Source organism: Prionailurus bengalensis, chromosome D1 (genome assembly GCF_016509475.1).
Source record: "Prionailurus bengalensis isolate Pbe53 chromosome D1, Fcat_Pben_1.1_paternal_pri, whole genome shotgun sequence".
NCBI classification, from domain to species: Eukaryota; Metazoa; Chordata; class Mammalia; order Carnivora; family Felidae; genus Prionailurus; species Prionailurus bengalensis.
In genome coordinates, this window is record NC_057346.1 from 100,391,603 (window position 1) to 100,410,511 (window position 18,909).

Here is an 18,909-nt window from a genome sequence, read left to right on the forward strand (position 1 = left end):
GAAGATTTTTGTCACTAAAGCTGCGTGAACGAAGGAAGGAGGGTGCCTATACGCAAGTCAAGCCCTGAGGAGCCCCCGTCTCAAGTTCTTGGCTGGCTCCTTTTTTTTTTTTTTTTAATTTTTAAATGTTTTTTTTTTAATTTTTATTTTTGAGAGAGAGACAGAGTGCAAGCAGGGAAGGGCAGAGAGAGAGAGAGACAGAACCCGCAGCAGGCTCCAGGCTCTGAGCCATCTGCACAGAGTCTGACGCGGGGCTCGAACTCACGAACTGTGAGATAGTGACCTGAGGCGAAGTCAGACGCTCAACTGACTGCACCACCCAGTTGCCCGCACCCCCCCCTTTTTTTTTCTTGGCTTGCTCCTTTAGGCCAGTAGTTTATCACCATAAAAGATGGGTGTAAAAGATTAGACAACAGGTTAAATAAAAAATTTTCTTCAGGCACCATCCCACAATGCAAATGGAGCACGATGATGACATTTTACGACATTGAGAAGTAGCTTGTGGTGTTGACTCACAATGTGTACTGTTAGCAAACTTCAGGAGCTGTTTATACACAGTACTAGCAAACTAGTACTTTTGAAGGGGATAGCATAAAACATACACATCCATTTGTTGAGAGTTTGTACTTTTTTTTTTTTTTTATGGGAGAAGGAGCCAATGCAATGGCTAGTCTTTATTGGAAAGAAGAAACTTTATAGCACATTTTGAGTAAGTTAGTGCAAAGGCTCAGTGGGCCAACTGATGGGGCACTGTACTTTTTTTCTAGGCTGTGTGACTCTGAGTAAATCACTCACCCTCTCTGAGCTACAGTTTCCTCGATTGTAAAAAGGGGAAGAATAGAGCTTCTTTCTGGGGTTCTGGTCCTCACCTCATGATGTCATAGGAAACCCCCTTGCCAGTTTCTAATAAATTTAAGATACTGAAATAAACAGTAAAATACATAAAAGTATTCAAAAATAAATAAATACAAGGTAAATAGGTTTCAATCTCTTTCCTATCTCTCTCCTGTCCTTTTTTTTTTTTTTTTTTTCCTTTTCTGAGTATGCTTTCTGTTTGCATCCTGCCCTTAAACAGATACTATTTGCATTTTTGCGTTGTCACAGCTTGGTGGTAGGTTTTCAGCTTCATGTAGATTTTATGGTTAAGGCAGTCTTCCAGATTCTGTTACCATCTGCATTACAGGATTGGGATGGCCTTTCTCTGCCCTGTATTTTAGAATGGTGGAAAAACTAATACGCAGTCTTTTATTATGATGATTTGCTCGAAGAGCTAAAAGCTACTCCTGATTTATATGGGGCGCCTGGGTGGCTCAGTCGGTTGAGCGTCCGACTTTGGCTCAGGTCATGATCTTGCAGTTTGTGAGTTCCAGCCCTGTGCTGGGCTCTGCGCTGACGGCTTGGAGCCCGGAGCCTGCTTCAGATTCTAGGTCTCCCTCCCTCTCTTTCTGTCTCTGTCCTTCCCCCGCTCATACTCTCTCTCTCTCTCTCTCTCTCTCAGAAATAAACATTAAAAAAAAATTCTAAAAAAGCTACTCCTGATCCATAATAGTGGGGAGAAGGGGGTTCTTCTCAGCAAAAGGCTGTGGGTATGACAAGCATTGTGAGTGGTATCTCTAGAGCAGGAGGGTGATATGGATGACTAACGCAAGGGAAAGTGATGAGTGCCATAGAAGACGCATTGCTCAAGTCCCATGGCTAGGGGAGAGCCACTGTTAGGGATCTAGTGTCTTAGATCTATCAACAGCTCCCCATTTCCCCTGCACTACCATTTCTTCTGAATGTTTACTAGGTGCTAAGTGTTTGTACTATTTCATTCAAGTCTTGAGATGACCCTAGGAGGTAGATAAGGCATTATTATTAAGCTCATTTGACAGATAAGGAAATTGAAGCTTAGGTCATTTGTCTGAGGTCACGAAGACAGAGCTTAGTTAAGGGACAGAGCAAGAACTTGAATCCTGGCCTTTAGTGATTCTAGAGCCCATGGTTTTAACTATTGTCCCAGATCGCCTGGGAAGCTCTCTCTTATCTTTGCTTTTATAGGCACTTGATTTATGTCACCCATCTGGAATGGGATGGAGTGAAAAAAGGGGATTTGGGAACTATTGTCTCTTCAAGATTACTCAGCTCTTTGATATCTCCCCTGGGAGCCACGTTGACTGTCAGCTAGAAGGTGCTGGAAAAAAATAGATTGCTCCAGGGTGTTCACTTGTATGCAATTTATTATTTCTAAAGATAAGGCTTAAAGAGACGTCTATATTGCATTCTATTTCTTCCAATGAATGAAAGCAGAAGGGCATCTGTTTAGCATTTGGGACAGGCACCTGGTTCACTCTGGTTAGAAGAGAAAAATAAAGGGGCACCTGAGTGGCTCAGTTGGTTAAGCCTCTGACTTTGGCTCAGGGCACGATTTCACAGTTTGTGAGTTCGAGCCCCGCGTCGAGCTCTCTGCTGCCAGCCCACAGCCCGCTTCAGATCCTTTGTCTCTCTCTGCCCCTGCCCCTCTCGGTGCGTGCTCTCTCTCAAAAATAAATAAAATTTTAAAAAATGAGAGACAAAAAAAGAAATACTAAAACATAGTAATCCAGATAATTAATCCCTCTCTGGCTGGCTTGCCCACTGCTTTGAGTATGAGACTCAAAGGCGATAATTTAAATTTGGGGCTGCCAAAAAAGGATGTACTTACGCTTGATTAATTGGGAAAGCTAAAGATCTCCCCAGAAGAGGGTTGGATTCCCTTCCGGGTCTAGACCTTCCGGGTTCTGGTCTGAAGCTTTGGGAAAGTGCTGAGGTTCTACCAGACGGTGAACTGGAAGGGACATCATCTCATTTAATACTGCCCTTTACCTGTGGAAGGCACTGAAGTCTAGTGTGCTAAGTACCTGCCCAATGCCCCTCCAAGACCGGCTCTCCACCCTTTCCCAACCTGCGCTTTGTCCTGGGAGGCAGGCCTGTGTGCACTGCTTTGGTGGCTTTCCTTATTCTCTGGTCTCCAGTTTGATCAGGCCGGAGGGAAGCACGCACAGCAGAGCAGAAGTCAGGGGAGAGCGACTGCTTCTCCCTTGCTCCTTCAAGGCCTAGGTGGAATAAGGGCTCCTTGTAGTGACGAGCCCTGAGACACCACACGATCCGTCTTGCGCACATGTCTTTGTAAGTAGCTGCATTCTGACGCTGGAGTCAAATCGCCCAGTTTGGACGGTGCCATCTGTTTCCTGCGGGGACCTTGACTGATACACCCAGAAAGGTTGAATGACTTGTCCAAGGTCTCAGGAGGATGTGGCCACATACCAGGCTGTGCTAATGAGAAGAGATGACGCTGGCATACTTTACTGTTTATGAAGAATTTTCATCACCAGAATCTTGGGTGCAGGAAAAGCTTTCCACTTAGAGATTAGCAAGGGGAATCTTAGGGAAGAGGAGCAATTGGCTGCGGCTGATGAGCGACAGAGCTCTCCTCAAACCCAAGGCACGGGCTGTGCCCATCCCACCCCATGGCCACCTCCAAGTCAGGCCAAACTTCTCATCGGTTACTGGCACTACTCCGGTGTGGAGCGTCGGGAGAGCACGGGCCCCAGAGTTCCATCTTCCAGGCCCAGAGCTAATGATGCTCCCTGCACAAGCCAGCGACCATGCGAAGAAAGTGATAACACCCCTATTTTACACATGAGGAAAGTGACGCTCAGAAGGCTGAACATCTTATCCAAAGTCACGCAGCTGGGAAGTACCTGGAACTTGAACCGGAGCCCGTCTGCCCGCCCTTTCTGCTGCCCCGAGCTGTCTTTGTGTGCACAGGTGTGGATTTCTGAAGTTACTGTAGGCTGCAGACCCTGCACATCCTTTGTATTTTCTCTCATCAAACCAGTCTCAGCCTGGCCTTAATACTAACTCTGGGACCTTGGCCTGGCTTTCCTATTGGGAAGCCAAGCAGGCTTTTGTGGATAAAACATGACAGAAAATGGACTGTAGCTGATTAAGATCAAGAGATAACATGGGAAGGCCAGGCAGGCCCTTTGTCTGAGTTAGCCTGGGAAAAATGCAGCCAGGGTCAGAACCACCTCCTGTTCCTACTGAGGGGATAGCGGTGCCAGAGGGTGATTTTCAGCTTTGATGGGCATCTCAGGTAGCAGGGCTGAAGGGTCCATCTGATCTCCCGTCTTGGTAACAAGATTCCCCTGGGCCCACTAACTTTCATGACATAAAAGCAGAGTAGGGGGCTGTTGTTGGCTGAGCATTGACCTGGGGTCACCCACTCTCTGTTTGGCCTCGAGGACTCACTCCCCCAGTTTGGGCCTCGGTTTCCTTATCTGAAATACAGACGAGATGGGTGACTCCAGAGGCCACCTATCTTCCCAGTCTGTCGTTTATGCGTTTGGGGGTCTGGGGAAGTATGTGAGCCTTTCAAGACCTCCCCACTTGCTGACACCCCTCCCATCCCTTAGCAGGATATCAGGGTTGTACTGTTGGTGGATTTGCATCAGTCAGTTCACATTTTCTTCCCTATTTACTCACATCCATGAACAGCTGGCCGAGAGCAGGCAGTGGTTGCAGAGGGGGTTGCAGAGGGGGTAGGACTATCTGCAAAGCATTTGTGCCTGCCACCACCCCTTGAATGGCGGTTAGCAGATTTGGGAAGTATTCTAGGTTATGTGCTGCTCCAACCTCCCCTTACTTTACGACAGTGACGAGCAGAGCCTGGGATGCTAAGTGACTTGCCCAGGATGCCCATGACCCGGGGCCGCCACCCTCCCGGAACACTGTGCTCTTGCCGCCAAAGAAGACTCACTGTGCTTGGTGAGGGTCTCCGAAGACGACTGCTTTGAGGATAAAACAGAAATAATAAACCTACAGTGTAGAGAGAAACACCATGGAAAGCGTAGACAAATAAAACGACGAAGAGGAAAAAGGTCATGTGATGCCACGCTGTTTTGGCTGAAGCAGAGCAGCGCTCTTACGGGATGCGCTGGAACCTGGCCGAAAACCCAGCAGTGACTGAACTTCTTGTTCTTATTGGCAGGTTCAAGGGGGTAGCGGCTGCAGTGTTTTCTGTTCGGGGAGGGCCCTTGGCTAGAGTTGCTGAGTACTCAGCGCAAGCCAGGTGATGAAGCAACTGGCAGGACCCGGAGAGAGGGAGAGCGTTTCTCCTGGCTGAATGAGGAAATGGGTTCCATGGCGGTACGGTCTGGGGATGGGGTGGTCCCTGAGACAGGTGGGTAAATCTATGGGGACATTTGCTCCGTGGGAAGGCTTGCTTGCCTCTCGTGCCCCCCTGTACAGCTTTGTTCTCTTTCCGTGCGTCCTAAGAAAGAGCTGCTCTCGGATGCGTTTTGGCACTGACGACTGTGCCTCCCACAGCCAATTAGAAAAATTCTTTTCAAAACTTAAGGCATAAGATTTTAGAGTGCCAGGTCTAAGGACCTTAGAGCTCAGCTAGTCACATCCGGTTATTTAACACTTGAGGAAACTGAGGTTCTGGGATGAAAGTTGGCTCACTGAGTGCCACGTGGTAAGATACTGGCAGTGCTAAGCCTCGGACGTAGGCTTTCGGATTCCACTTGGTGTGATCTCAGGCTAGACAAACGGTACACGTGTTCTCAGCCAGGCTGGGATGGTACAAGGGAGTCAGTGCTTCTAAATGAGTAACTGGTAGCCTTAATTCCATATACATAATAATGAGCTGAAATGTACTGAGATCTTATGTGCAAGCAGTTTTACACGATCTCGTTTAATGTCACTTGACCTGTGAAGGAGGCGTTACTATTGAAGGTGTTTTACATAAGGAAACTGAGGCCTAAAGTGATGTAACTTGCCAGAATTCACACAGCCAGCAGGTAGCCGAGCGAGAATGTAAGTCTGAGGCTGAACCTTGTTGTCAGGTCATTAGATGAACAGAAAATAATCTTGTAAAATTTGTTCTGGAGTGACACGTAAGTTTTAGGCATCTTTTCCCTTTCATATTTGAATTTTTATTTATCTATTTATTTTTTAAACGTTTATTTATTGTTATTTTTTTTTATAAAATTTTTTTTTAACGTTTATTTATTTTTGAGACAGAGAGAGACAGAGCATGAACAGGAGAGGGGCAGAGAGAGAGGGAGACACAGAATCTGAAACAGGCTCCAGGCTCTGAGCTGTCAGCACAGAGCCTGACGCGGGGCTTGAACCCACAAACCGTGAGATCATGACCTGAGCCAAGTCGGAAGCTTAACCGACCGACCCACTCAGGCGCCCCTAAACATTTATTTTTGAGCGAGAGAGACAGAGTGTAAGCAGGGGAGGGGCAGAGAGAGAGGGAGACACAGAATCTGAAGCAGGTTCCAGGCTCTGAGCTGTCAGCCCAGAACCTGATGTGGGTCTGGAACCCATGAGCTGTGAGATTATGACCTGAGCCGATGTTGGAGGCTCAACTGACTGAGCCACCCAGGTGCCCCTATTTGAAAATTTTCTAACAATTAAAAAAATTGAGGGGTGCCTGGCTGGCTGAGTCGGTAGAGCATGTGACTTGATTTCAGGGTGGTGAGTTCAAGCCTCACAATTGGTGTAGAACTTATTTAAAGAAAACCTGACACATAGTTCACACTTGAATGTTTTATGTAAATTCATATAGGACTGAACTTAGTGTTTTGATTTCTTTTTAGATTTTATTTTTTTAAGTAATCTCTACACCCAATGTGGGGCTCAAACTCACAACCCCAAGATCAAGAGTCAAGCTCCAACGACTGAGCCAGACAGGCGGCTTAGTGGTTTAAAGCAGAAGTTCTCAAGCTCTAGTGGGCGTAAGAATCACCTGGAGAGTTTCTGAAAAACCCAAGCTGCTGGCCTTTCCCCCAGAGTTTCTAATACCTCAGGTCTGGTGTGGGGCCTGAAAATTTGCATTTTTAAGTTCCCAGGGGCTGCTGGTGCTGCTGATCTAGGGACCTCACAGAGAATCACTGACTTAAAGGACTCATGCAAAAACTTTGTGTCCGCTGAATTTTCTTGCATCGGGTCTCATTTTCCAAGTATACCTCTCGGTGAAAAGAGTCTTGTCAGGAAGTAAGGGAAACAATGTTATCACTTGATTGCCTAACTACCATTTCAAAAGGGCTGCAGAAGGGCCTTCAGTTAGGACGAATTGTCTAGCAGGCTAAAGACTTGGGCTGAAAAACACCAGCAGGAATTAACAGATCCCAGCCACATCTTCTACTCCTGCCCTACAAGATAGAGAGGATTCTGGGGGGACAAAGGGAGAATGGCTGAGCTGAGGTCACATGTCTATTCCTGAGCCAATCACCGTGGCCAGGAAAATGTGATGCTCTGATTGGCCAAACCTGAGTCACATGCCGACTCCTAAATCAGGAAGTGAAATGAACTCCTGGAAATAATTCCACTGGGGTGCAGACCCTGTGGATGTGAGTGGTCCCTCTAGAGGAAGCCTGGGGATGAGGAACATCAGAAAAAAAGGGTAAAGTGGAGGCCAGGTGGCAAAAACACACATGCCCACCTTTCTAGTTGCTAAGCAACCTTTTACATTTTAGTTCTGGTTATGCTTATTTCCCACAAAGTTCTCCTAGCACAAGGGCTGACCTCTCTGTAGATGAAAGAGGGCCAAACCCAGGGGGTCTTGAGTGAAGTGGAAAGATCTGGGCTGGAGATTTGGGTTGTAGTTCTTTTCTGCCGTGAACTTCCTTCCCTCTGTGAGTCTGTGTTTTCTTCAGCTATAAGATGAGGAGACTGGCGAGGATCTCAGTGGGCCCTTGCAATTCTAATTAGGGTTGTGGTTCTGGGCAGTGTCACAGGCAGCGGGGCCCTCCCAGTGCCTTTCACATGATATCTCAGAAATGAAGGCAGCTTTTTCTAAACATGGGAGGTACCTGACACAGAATGACCTGGCTTACTGGAAAAAGCCTCAGATAGACTTGGCATCAGATAGACCTTTTTTTAAAAAAAAAATTATATTTGTTTATTTTTGAGAGCAAGAGAGCATGCACACGTGACCGGAAGAGGGGCAGAGAGAGGGTGACAGAGGATCTGAACCAGGCTCTGCGCTGACAGCAGACAGCCCCATGTGGGGCTTGAACTTACCAACCCTGAGATCATGACCTGAGCCGAAGTCGGATCCTTAACTGACTGAGCCACCCAGGCGCTCCTCAGAGAGACTTGATTCCTGTGTGGCCCAGGCGAGTTAGAGTAGCCCCTCTGAACCTCCCTATAGAAAGTGGAGTTAATGGTAATCCACACTTGGTCTCAAAGGTTGTTGCGGCTGAGAAGATGCATGTGAAAGTGCTTTGTAAACCTTCGAGCGCGGTGCAGATGGCGGGCCCACCGACCCAGGGCTCTTGCCTCCCAGGCCGGCATGCTTGAGGGACTCAGTGCTCCTGAGTGAAGGCTAACGCTCACATTCAGTGGGCACCAGCCCTTCCACAAGGCACGTCTGATACTTGCAGAGGACTTATACTTGCTATTTATACTTGCTATTCTGCCCACGAGTGCCCCATCGGGTGGTAAATTCAGGCCACTGGAAGCCTCCCCTAATGACTCTACCCAAGTAATCCCCACCACCCACCAGTTTCCTTCTCTCTCTCTGCCTCCATTTGTTTCCTTCACAGCGCGTATTGCAATTCCTATTTATCACTGTGGTCATTTAGCTGCGTATTGCCTTAGCCCCACAACACTGTAAGCTCAGGACAGCAGGGAAAGTACCTTCCTGTTGTATGCCCAGCATGTATGTACTCAATCAGTACTTTTTTTTTTTTTAATTTTTAAATGTTTTTGTTTTATTTTTGAGAGAGAGACAGAGCTAGTGGGAGAGGGGCAGAGAGAGAGAGGGAGACACGGAATTGGAAGCAGGCTCCAGGCTCTGAGCTGTCAGCACAGAGCCTGACACGGGGCTCGAACTCACGAACTGTGAGATCATGACCTGAGCCGAAGTCGGAGGCTTAACCGACGGAGCCACCCAGGCGCCCCTATTTCTTGAATCAAAGAACAAATGCAAAACGTTAGAGGCCTGTCCCTGTGACTTCTTTGGATTTTCCTCAAAGGTGCCATCCTGTGAACCAGTAGCTCTCGGCACCTTGTGTGAGCCAGGAATGGCGAGAAATGCTGGCGGTGCCGGGGTCTTCCCAGACTGGTAGGGAGTGGGCTGCCCTGCCCCCATCCCTTGACCTTGAGCATGCATGCCCTTGCCTTCCCACATATCCATGGGGACCCGTGTCTGGGCCCTAAAGCTCTCCTGAAATGATTTTCAGAAAAGGTTCTGATGAAGTCAGGTACACTGGTGAAGGAGAACACTCTTTTTCATAACGAACAATAAACCACGACACTTGAGATGACAAGGATTTTTGTGATACTTCCCACAGGACTATGTATTTTGTAGGGCCTAGTGCAAAATGCAAATATGGGCTTTTAAAAAATTTATTAAGAATGTTGAGATTGTGACAACAGAGCATTAAACCAAGTGCAAGGACGTCCCCCTACCCCCGCCTTTTTTTTTTTTTTTTTCCCTAAAGTAGGCTTCGCATCCAGCACAGAGCCCAGTGCAGGGCTTGAACTCATGACCCTGAGATCAAGACCTGAGCCAAGGTGCTTGACTGACTGAGCCCCCCAGGGGCCCCACGCCAGGACTCTCCTAAGTGAGAGTTGCACACCCATGAGCCGGACCCTGCTTGCTGCCTTCAGTCTAGTGAGGAGATGAGTTTGGATTCTCCGGGCTGGCCTGCTGTTTGTGGACACTGTGGCTTCCAAAGACCCTTTTTCCATCAGCTCAAGAATGATACTGATTCCAGACAGGACTCTCAGCAGCCAGGATACGCCACTCGCCCAAGAAGCTGCTGCTGCTCCTTACCCCCAGATTTACCCCCAGACTCCGTGGTTTCCAGCTAAGCCACTTGACTCAGAGCAGAGCCAAATTTATTTATTTATTTTTTTATCTAGTAGCTTAAGGAAGCAGGAAAGTTGTTTTTGAAAAACTCCCTAGAAGGTAAACATGATGAATGATGACATTCTTTCATTGTTTACAGCAACACACTGGCATGGAGGGGGTTCGCGTTGCCACCACAAGCTGCTGTTTACCTGTCCTCCGCACACCGCAGGCCTACAGCAAGCAAGTGACACAGCCTCCTTCCGGGGCCCCACCTTCAGGAATGTGGCCTTATTTTAGAGGAGGGGAGAGGCGGGGAGAGGATGGGCCAGGGCAGGCTTAGGTGGAATGGGAGGGGATACTGGCTTATGTTTCCTGAAAGCCACCAAGGGAAACTCAAAACTATATACATCAAATTATCCAATCAATATATATATTTTTTATTTTTTTATTTAAAAAAAATTTTTTTTTTCAACGTTTATTTATTTTGGGGACAGAGAGAGACAGAGCATGAACGGGGGAGGGGCAGAGAGAGAGGGAGACACAGAATCAGAAACAGGCTCCAGGCTCTGAGCCTGTCAGGCCAGAGCCTAACGCAGGGCTCGAACTCACGGACCTCGAGATCGTGACCTGGCTGAAGTTGGACGCTTAACCGACTGCGCCACCCAGGCGCCCCTCAATATATATTTTAAATAAATGAACATAGTTGTGTATTCAGTTGATTTTATTTCAGAACAGGTAATACATTCTTATGGTTCAAAACTCCAAAGTTACAAGAAGGTTTATGGTGAAAAATCTTCTCGGCTCCCCTGCCCCTGCGGGTAGACATCACAATTCGTGGGGTTTTGTTTTTTGTTTTTTTTTGCACCCCGGTAGAAATACTGTTTGCATAAATGAGCACATATGAACACACCCTCCCACCCTGTTTTTTTTTTTTTTCCCCTCCCCACTGATCACACACTTTAACACTGTCCTGTACTTTGCTTTTTTCACTAAAGATTATATCCAGGAAATCTTTCTGCCTCAGTTCACAAAGAGCTTCCTTGTTCTTTTCTAAGTATGCATAGTATCTTCATTGTGTAACTGTGTTGTAATTTATTTAACCACGTGGACGTTTAGGCTCCTCCAGGCTTTTGTTATTACAAACAGGGTGTAATAAGCGATTTTGACCAGTGTGGTTCAGAGTTTCCCTTGGTTCTGTTGGGGAAAATGGAAGTCAGATTCGCCCTCCCAATTTCTTTTTCGGTCAGAGTCGAGGGCATGTGCATTTCCAGATCTAATGGAGTGGAATGGATACCACCATTCAACCTTCTGTGAATTTCCACAAGTATTTATTGAGTGCCCACTTTGTGCTAACACTCTTGCAAAACACTCGGGATACTCCAGTGCCATGACGGTCCCTGCTCTTCTGGGGAGACAGTCTGGTTAGGGGCTGAGGGAGGAGACCTATGATCAATCAACGAGAAGCCCAAATGAGGCACCTAGGTGGCTTAGTTGGTTGAGCATCTGACTTCGGCTCAGCTCATGATCTCACGGTTCGTGGGTTCGAGCCACGCATCAGGCTCTGTGCTGACAGCGCGAAACCTGCATGGGATTCCCTCTCTCCCTGCCCGTTCCCTACCCATGCTCGCTCTCTCTCAAAAATAAATAAATAAACATTAAAAAAAAATACCTCAAGTGCTGTGATGGGTGTGTGTGGAGGGCACCACTTAAATGGGGACTAGGAACAGCCTCTCTTGGATCACTGAGCTGTACTTGGGGGGATGGTACCAGGCGAGATTAAAAATTAAGCCTCAGACTTCGAATTTGTGTGGTTTGTACAGCTCTTTCAGACTTTCCCCATCGTTTGGCTGGTTGCCTAAGTAGTAGGGATTACTCTCATAGGGCGGAGAGGTTTGGAGACATTTTCTTGTTTTCTCTCTCTCTATTCTGTTTTTGCAAAAGAGAAAATCGTCTTCACCTAGCGGCTCCACAGGAAGGTTACCCTTTGTGCCGTCTGAAGAGGTCAGCCCAGAGCAGCAGTGGAGGCCAGATCTGGAGAGGCCTCAGCCTTTGTAACTCAGGCCACCTGAGCTAGAGTTCTCATCCAGTCCAAGCGGCCCACAGTCTGCAGAAATGGAGTCTTGTGGTGGCGGCCGCTCGGCTGGGAGGATCCAGATGGTTCTTCAGGCTCACCTCCGTCAGCCTTCTGATTTGGATGCTCCTGGAGCTGGGAGCACTGAAGTGAAGGAAGTATTAACGGGTAGCAAATGTTGATGGGGATCCTGGGCACAGAAGCTGGCGATCTTTCCTTCGTTCGAGGATGATATTGAACACTTTGAGCTGGCCGTCCGGCACCAGCCCTGGCTAATCTGGCTGCTGTGCTGAATGGGTGCTTCTCTCCCACCCCCTGCCCTGACCCACACTCTCCTGCATCCTGTCCATCAGCAAGGCAGGCAATTCCTTACTGTTCTTGCTCCTTAAATCCTTCCCATCCTTCAAGTCCCAGCCATGAAGCCCCCCACCTCCCTTATAGCCTGCTTTAAAGCCTTGAGGGCAGGTCACGCATTGTCTTTATTCCCTACAGGGTCCTTTGGGGCAGAAACCTTGACACCCGGGCCCAGTTCTGTTGCCCCTCCCCACCCTGACCCTGGCACAATACAGCCTTGTCCGTAGTAGGCCTTCAGCACACATGTTGTCCGCAGAGTAAAAGCACTGCCCTGGTTTGTAAGACGACACTCTGTCCATAAACGAGGGAGCTGGCAATGTTAGGAATGGCGATTAGCACATTGTTGTTACTTGAAGTTGTTCTAGTGGGTCTATTTCCCATCCGAGTCAGCACTGCCTTGTTTTCTATTTTGGGTCCTATTTCAGCAGAATGATTAAACAAAGGGGAAATCATCAAAAACCACAGCAGAGCCTGATGGGGCAGAGGGAAAAGGCAGAACAGAGCATGTGGGGTTGAGGGGAGGGTGATAAAAATACAGTAAGGGGGTGGGAGTCCGAGAGACAGGGTGGCCCAGACTGAAGCCCGAGAAAGCAGTGCATGTAAAACGGAGCCATGTGGCAGAGCCTTTGGGGAAAGAGCTCTATGAGAAGGGGGGCCGAAGTCCAAATAACTTCACCCTGGGAACCAGTCAACTGTCCTGACTTGTGAGAGAGGGAAGCCAAAATTGCTCCACATTTTTTTTTTTCCTGGAAAGAAGCATGAACAGAAATTCCAGCTGAAGGGCCAGTCCCCCCTTCTCCTTCCGTTCCTATGGCTGGGCATACGGCTCCTGTCTCTGGACAAGGGAACCGCTTGCGTGCAATTCCTTCCCTGGGCGGCTGGGAGAGGGCGTCTGGTCCCCACATTTTCCTCCCCTGGACGGAGGGGACTGACCTCAGATTCTCCCCGTTGCAGAGTCTGGTTCCACAGTGGGTCACTGGAGTGTCCCAGCGGGGAGTCTTTGATGTGGAAGAGACCCAGCTGCAGGACCAGGGACCCACAGCACCCATGGGAGACCCAGGAACCTAAAGTGGCCTGGGGCAGGGAAGGAGGGAATGAGAGAGAATGAGGCTTGCTTGCTTCTAGAGCGTGGGCTCCTGCGAGATTTTTACCAGCCTTGGTCACAGGTCCAAAGCTCCTGGTGAGGCACCGTGTATTCCACATTCTCTCCTTCAGAGACTGCAGGGCTGTGCTGTGGCCCCTTGCCACATATGGCTAGGAGCACTGAAATGTGGCTGGTCCAAGTGGAGATGTGCTTTAGGTATAAAACATACCCGAACTTGGAAGTCTTTGTATGGAAAGAGAACGTAAACTATCTTGTTAATAATTTTCATGTCGATTACGTATGGAAATGGTGATGTTTGGATATACTGAGTTAAACAAAATGTATCAGTGACATTAATTTCACCTGTTTTTTCTTTTTTCTTTTTTAAATTTACATCCAAGGTAGTTAGCATATAGTGCAACAATGATTTCAGGAGTAGGTTCCTTAATGCCCCTTACCCATTTAGCCCATCTTCCCTCCCACAACCCCTCCAGCAACCTTCAGTTTGTTCTCTGTATTTAAGAGTCTGTTATGTTTTCCCCCCGCCTCTGTTTTTTTATTTTTGCTTCCCTTCCCTTGTGTTCATCTGTTCTGTGTCTTAAAGTCCTCATATGAGTGAAGTCATATGATATTTGTCTTTCTCTGACTGATTAATTTCACTTAACATAATACCCTCTAGTTCCATCCATGTAGTTGCAAATGGCAAGATTTCATTCTTTTTGATTGCCAAGTAATACTCCATTGTGTGTGTGTGTGTGTGTGTGTGTGTATGTGTGTGTGTGATAAAGAAGATGTGGTATACCACATCTTCTTTATCCGTTTCTCCATCGATGCCCATTTGGGCTCTTTACTTTGGCTATTGTTGATAGCACCGCTATAAACATCGGAGTGCATGTGCCCCTTCGAAACAGCACACCTGTATCCCTTGGATAAATAAATACCTAGTAGTGCAATTTCTGGGTCGTAGGGTAGTTGTATTTTTAATATTTTGAGGAAGCTCCATACTGTTTTCCAGAGTGGCTGCACCAGTTTGCATTCCCGCTAGCAGTGCAAAAGGGTTCCCTTTCCTCCACATCCTGGCCAACATCTGCTTTGCTTGAATTGTTAGTTTTAGCCATTCTGACAGGTATGAGGTGGTATCTCATTGTGGTTTTACTTTGTATTTTCCTGATGATGAGTGACGTTGAGCATTTTTTCATGTGTTTGTTAACCATCTGGATGTCTTCTTCAGAGAAGTGTCTATTCATGTCTTTTGCCCATTTCTTCACTGGATTATTGGTTTTCTGGGGAGTTGAGTTTGATAAGTTCTTTATGCATTTTGGATGCTAACCCTTTATCTAATAGGTCGTTTGCAAATATCTTCTCCCATTCCGTCGATTGCCTTTCAGTTTTGCTGATTGTTTCCTTCGCTGTGCAGAAGCTTTATATTTTGATGAGGTCCCAGTAGTTCATTTTTGCTTTTGTTTCCCTTGCCTCCGGAGACGTGTTGAGTACGAAGTTGCTGTGGGCAAAATCAAAGAGGTTTTTGCCTGCTTTCTCCTCGAAGATTTTGATGGCTTCCTGTCTTACATTGAGGTCTTTCATCCATTTTGAGTTTATTTTTGCGTCTGGTGTAAGAAAGTGGTCCAGGTTCATTCCTCTGCAGGTCGCTGTCCAGTTTTCCCAGCACCACTTGCTGAAGAGACTTTCTTCCGTTGGATATTCTTTCCTGCTTTGTCAAAGATTAGTTGGCCATATGTTTGTGGGTCCATTTCTGGTTTCTCTATTCTGTTCCATTGATCTGAGTGTCTGTTTTTGTGCCAGTATCACCTGTTTCTTTTTTCATTGCAGCTACCAGAAAATTTAAAATTACATATGTGGTTTGCATTCTATTTCCGTTGGCTGGTGCTGGTCTACAGTGTCTGTGTCTTAGGCTGGGGATAGGTCTGCAGGGGCCTGGGAAAATTTTAAACTGGAAGGTGTCACCGGTTTAAATATTTTTAAAAATACACCATTTACTGGTTCAGTCATCGGTGACTAATAAAAATCAGGGGTCATAGGGAGAAAGGGGTTCTGTCACATTTACTGTGCCCCAAATCTGGAAGAGGACCCCTAAGAGAGTAGAGCTCAGTGTTCATTCTACACTTATCCAAGTGCTTTTCCATGTGCATGTTCTAGGGGGCTGGGGATCCAGCAGGGAACAAAGCAAAGACTCCTCTCATGGAAAGGATAAGACAGGAGATAGAAACACATAGTCTCAGTGCATTGAAGAAATGCAGGAAAAGACAAAGCATGTTAGCAGAGGATGATTGATAGGGAGAAAAGCAAAGCAAAGCAGAACGTTTGGAATTTGAATATGGTGGTCAGAGGAGGCCTCGTGGAGAAGGTGACATCAGAGCCAAAACTTAAGGAGGTGAGGGAGTGAACTCTACAGTGAACTTGGAGAGGAGCATGCCAGCAGAGCAGCCCAGAGTCTGGAGTGTTTGGGGACAGCAAGGGGCCAGTGTAGCTGGTGTGGAGTGCACAGGAGGAGGATGGAGGGAAGACAGTCAGGAAAATGGCTGTGAGAAGACCGTTTAGAGCCTTGCAGACCATGGCAATGCCTTTGCCTTTTACTCTTTGCCCTTGGAGAGGAACAGGGTCATTGTGGCTGCTGAGTAGAGATAGATTCCAGGAGCCACAGATGGAAGCAGGAAGCCACTTAGAAGACTGGCCATCAATTAGGATGAGATGAAAAGGTGGCTCCACCGGGGTGGCCAGAGTGCAGATGAATGAGGAGAGTTGCCTGGTGGCCCTCTGGGTTTTCTTTCCTCATCCTGTAGCCAAGATGGCTCTATTCCTGAGGCAGGGACAGCTGGCTCTCCACTTAACACACCCAGTGCTTTCCTCCCTGCCTCCTCCTCCCTCGTTGTGGAGCTCACCAGCTCTGGCCCGCCTCGAATGTTTGCACTGTCAAAGCCTCTGCTCTCCCTCTGGCTAGTTTCTTCTCATTCAGGTCTCAGTGCAGATGTCACCCCTCTGAGGGCCCTTCCCCCACCATTGCCTCAAGGAGCCCCTTCCCCATCTATGTTAGCCTGTTCACTTCTTAGCCTTAGTCGGTGGCTGAAAGGATCCCTTAATTTATTTGTTTACTCCGTTGTCTCTCCCCAGCCCTTGAGAGTGGGGGCTCGGGCTCCGGCTCTTCCTGTCCCCAGTGCCAAGGACAGTGCCGAGAGGGTGGTTAGCACTTATCGCGCCTACTGCAACCGGCTAGAGGTCTGTCTTGCCCCTTAAACTTGAGGGAAGGAGGCAATAAGTCATACGGATTCTGGTGCTCCGTAGACTGGGTTCGCCTGCTTGCAACGTGCCCTTGGGCAGCTTCATCTCTTTAAACCTTGGTTTTACCATTTGTAAAATGGAGGTAATATGTGTATCTACCTCATAAGGGTGTTTTAAGGAGTGGCAGGATGCATATAAATTGCTTCGCCCAGCACCTGGCACGATTATAATTATTATAAGTGCTAACAATTGACCATATCATTCTTGTTCTCCCACTCTCTAATTTTCTGTCAAATGTTCGAACTCCATTTTCCCTTAATCAAACAGTCTAGAACAGTGCCTTCCAGTGGAACTCTCTTCGAGAACTTAGATATTCTATGTCTGCGCTATATTCAATATAGCGGTCACTAGTCCCCCTGTGGCTTTGCGCACTTGCTCTGCGGTCTAGTGTGATCCAGGAGCTGATTTTTAAACTTGATTTAATTTTCATTAATTTAAATTTACATCTAGATAGCCACAGGTGGCTAGTAGCTAGCCATAGCTATACCATACTGAACAACACAGCGCTAGAAACTGTGAGGGATAGGAAGAAAAAGCTTTTCCTTTAGTGAAAAACATTTGGCAGAATTTTAAATGAATGCAGTACTGTTTAAGGATTCTTTACAGATCTAAATTTACTGGATCCGATTTGGAATACAAGCATATATCACATAGACTTTATGGTAAGGATGGTTAAATATATGAAATGTTGGAATGGTTAAATATATGAAAATCCTTAACAAAAAGGGACCTCTCATTCCCTCTCTTCTCCTCCACTGTCTCCTTCCTCTTCTCCAAATCCAATTATTCTGTGTCCTTCCTGTTTTTCTCTTTTCTTTCTGGGGCCTCCAGCCTCTGGCTGGAGCTGAGAGCAGCCTCAGTGGATGGAGGGTGGACAGGGGAAAGCTACCCTGATTCATTTCCCTCGTGTTGTCCAAAAACGCCCCAGCACCGTCTCAGGACTTCCCGGACCTAAGAGAGGGCGGCCATTTAGGCCATTCGTTAGAGTCAGGTAATTAAGAACAGTGCAGGAGAATCCAGTTGGAAAATCATGAATTTTCGAGCTGGGAGGTTCCTTAGCGATGGTCTGGTCCAATCTCTTCATTTTATAAATAAAGACATAAAAACCCAGAGAGGAGAAGTGACTTCACCAGGACCCAGGATTCCTGACCCCCGCCCTGTGCTGGTTCTAGAACTCCCAGTGGAAGAGTCCACATATTTTTCCAATTCTTTTCCTTAAAAACACAAGCGATTAAAACTCAGCTACGCTAACCCAAACCAGACTTTTACATTTTGTTTTCCTACTCCTGAGCCTTTTAGACAGATCTCAGTAAAAATGTGTGGTCTCAATGCACGGGGAAAACATTAAAGATATTCTCCGAGTTTCCTTTTGAAGAATGACTCCATTCTGGAAATGTGGGCATCATGTGTAAAATCCTTATTATAAACGAAAGTACTGAATCTTGCCTAGCTACTGTAATTTATTTGGTGTGTTTGCTTTTTAGAAAAAAAGCACATGTCTGAATGTTGGTGGCAAACTACTGACCAAAGTACAGCAAGAGTTCTCACTTCATTTTCAAAGCAACCAAGCAGAGCATAACAAGTTGTTTCTCATATTCCACGTTCATCTGATATGGAAAATAGCTTTTAACAAACAACAGGCAGAGGAGTGGAATGTTTCTCCTAGCAGTTAGATATTGGTGTCCTTAGTGGCAAAATGTTAAAGCTTTCGAGTACAGTGATGGTTCTGACGCTCGGAAGCTGTTTAACCTTTCTGAGTCTGTTTCTTCATCTTGTAAAACGGGGTTAATAATAGAACCTACCTCAAAGATTAGCTGTAAGAATTAAAAGAGAATCTATGTAAAGCTTATAGTGTAGTACCCGACATGCACAGCAAGCCTACAGTCCTCATTTACTTACTATTACTATTGGGAGATAATGTGAGCTTTGCAAATTAAGTGCTATGCAAATGAAAACTATTAATTTTTTTTAAAGTGTATTTATTTCTTTTGAGAGAGAGTGTGTGAATGCATGCGTGCACATGAGTGGGGAGGGGCAGAGAGAGAGAGGGAGAGAGAGAGAATCCCAAGCAGGCTCCATGCTGTCAGTACAGAACCCGGTGTGGGAGACCAGCTCACAAACCGTGAGATCATGATCTGAGTCGAAACCAAGAGTCAGACACTTAACCGACTGAGCCACCCAGGCGTTTCGCAAATGAAAATTATTTTAATTCTACTGCTATTTTGAAAAGCATTTTATTTATAAAAAGGACCTCCGATTCTTTAAGGG

The 18,909-nt window shown here is 46.8% G+C and overlaps 1 long non-coding RNA gene across 1 annotated transcript; it reads right to left on the reverse strand.

Moving 5' to 3' along the window:
* Positions 1 to 643: 643 nt before the first annotated feature.
* Positions 644 to 18,557, reverse strand: LOC122484457. Its single transcript, XR_006297567.1, has 3 exons — positions 18,547 to 18,557; positions 9,634 to 9,641; positions 644 to 750 (listed from the first exon to the last, which is right to left on the reverse strand). It is a non-coding gene; the product is annotated as an uncharacterized LOC122484457 (long non-coding RNA).
* Between the last annotated feature and the right edge of the window lie 352 nt (positions 18,558 to 18,909).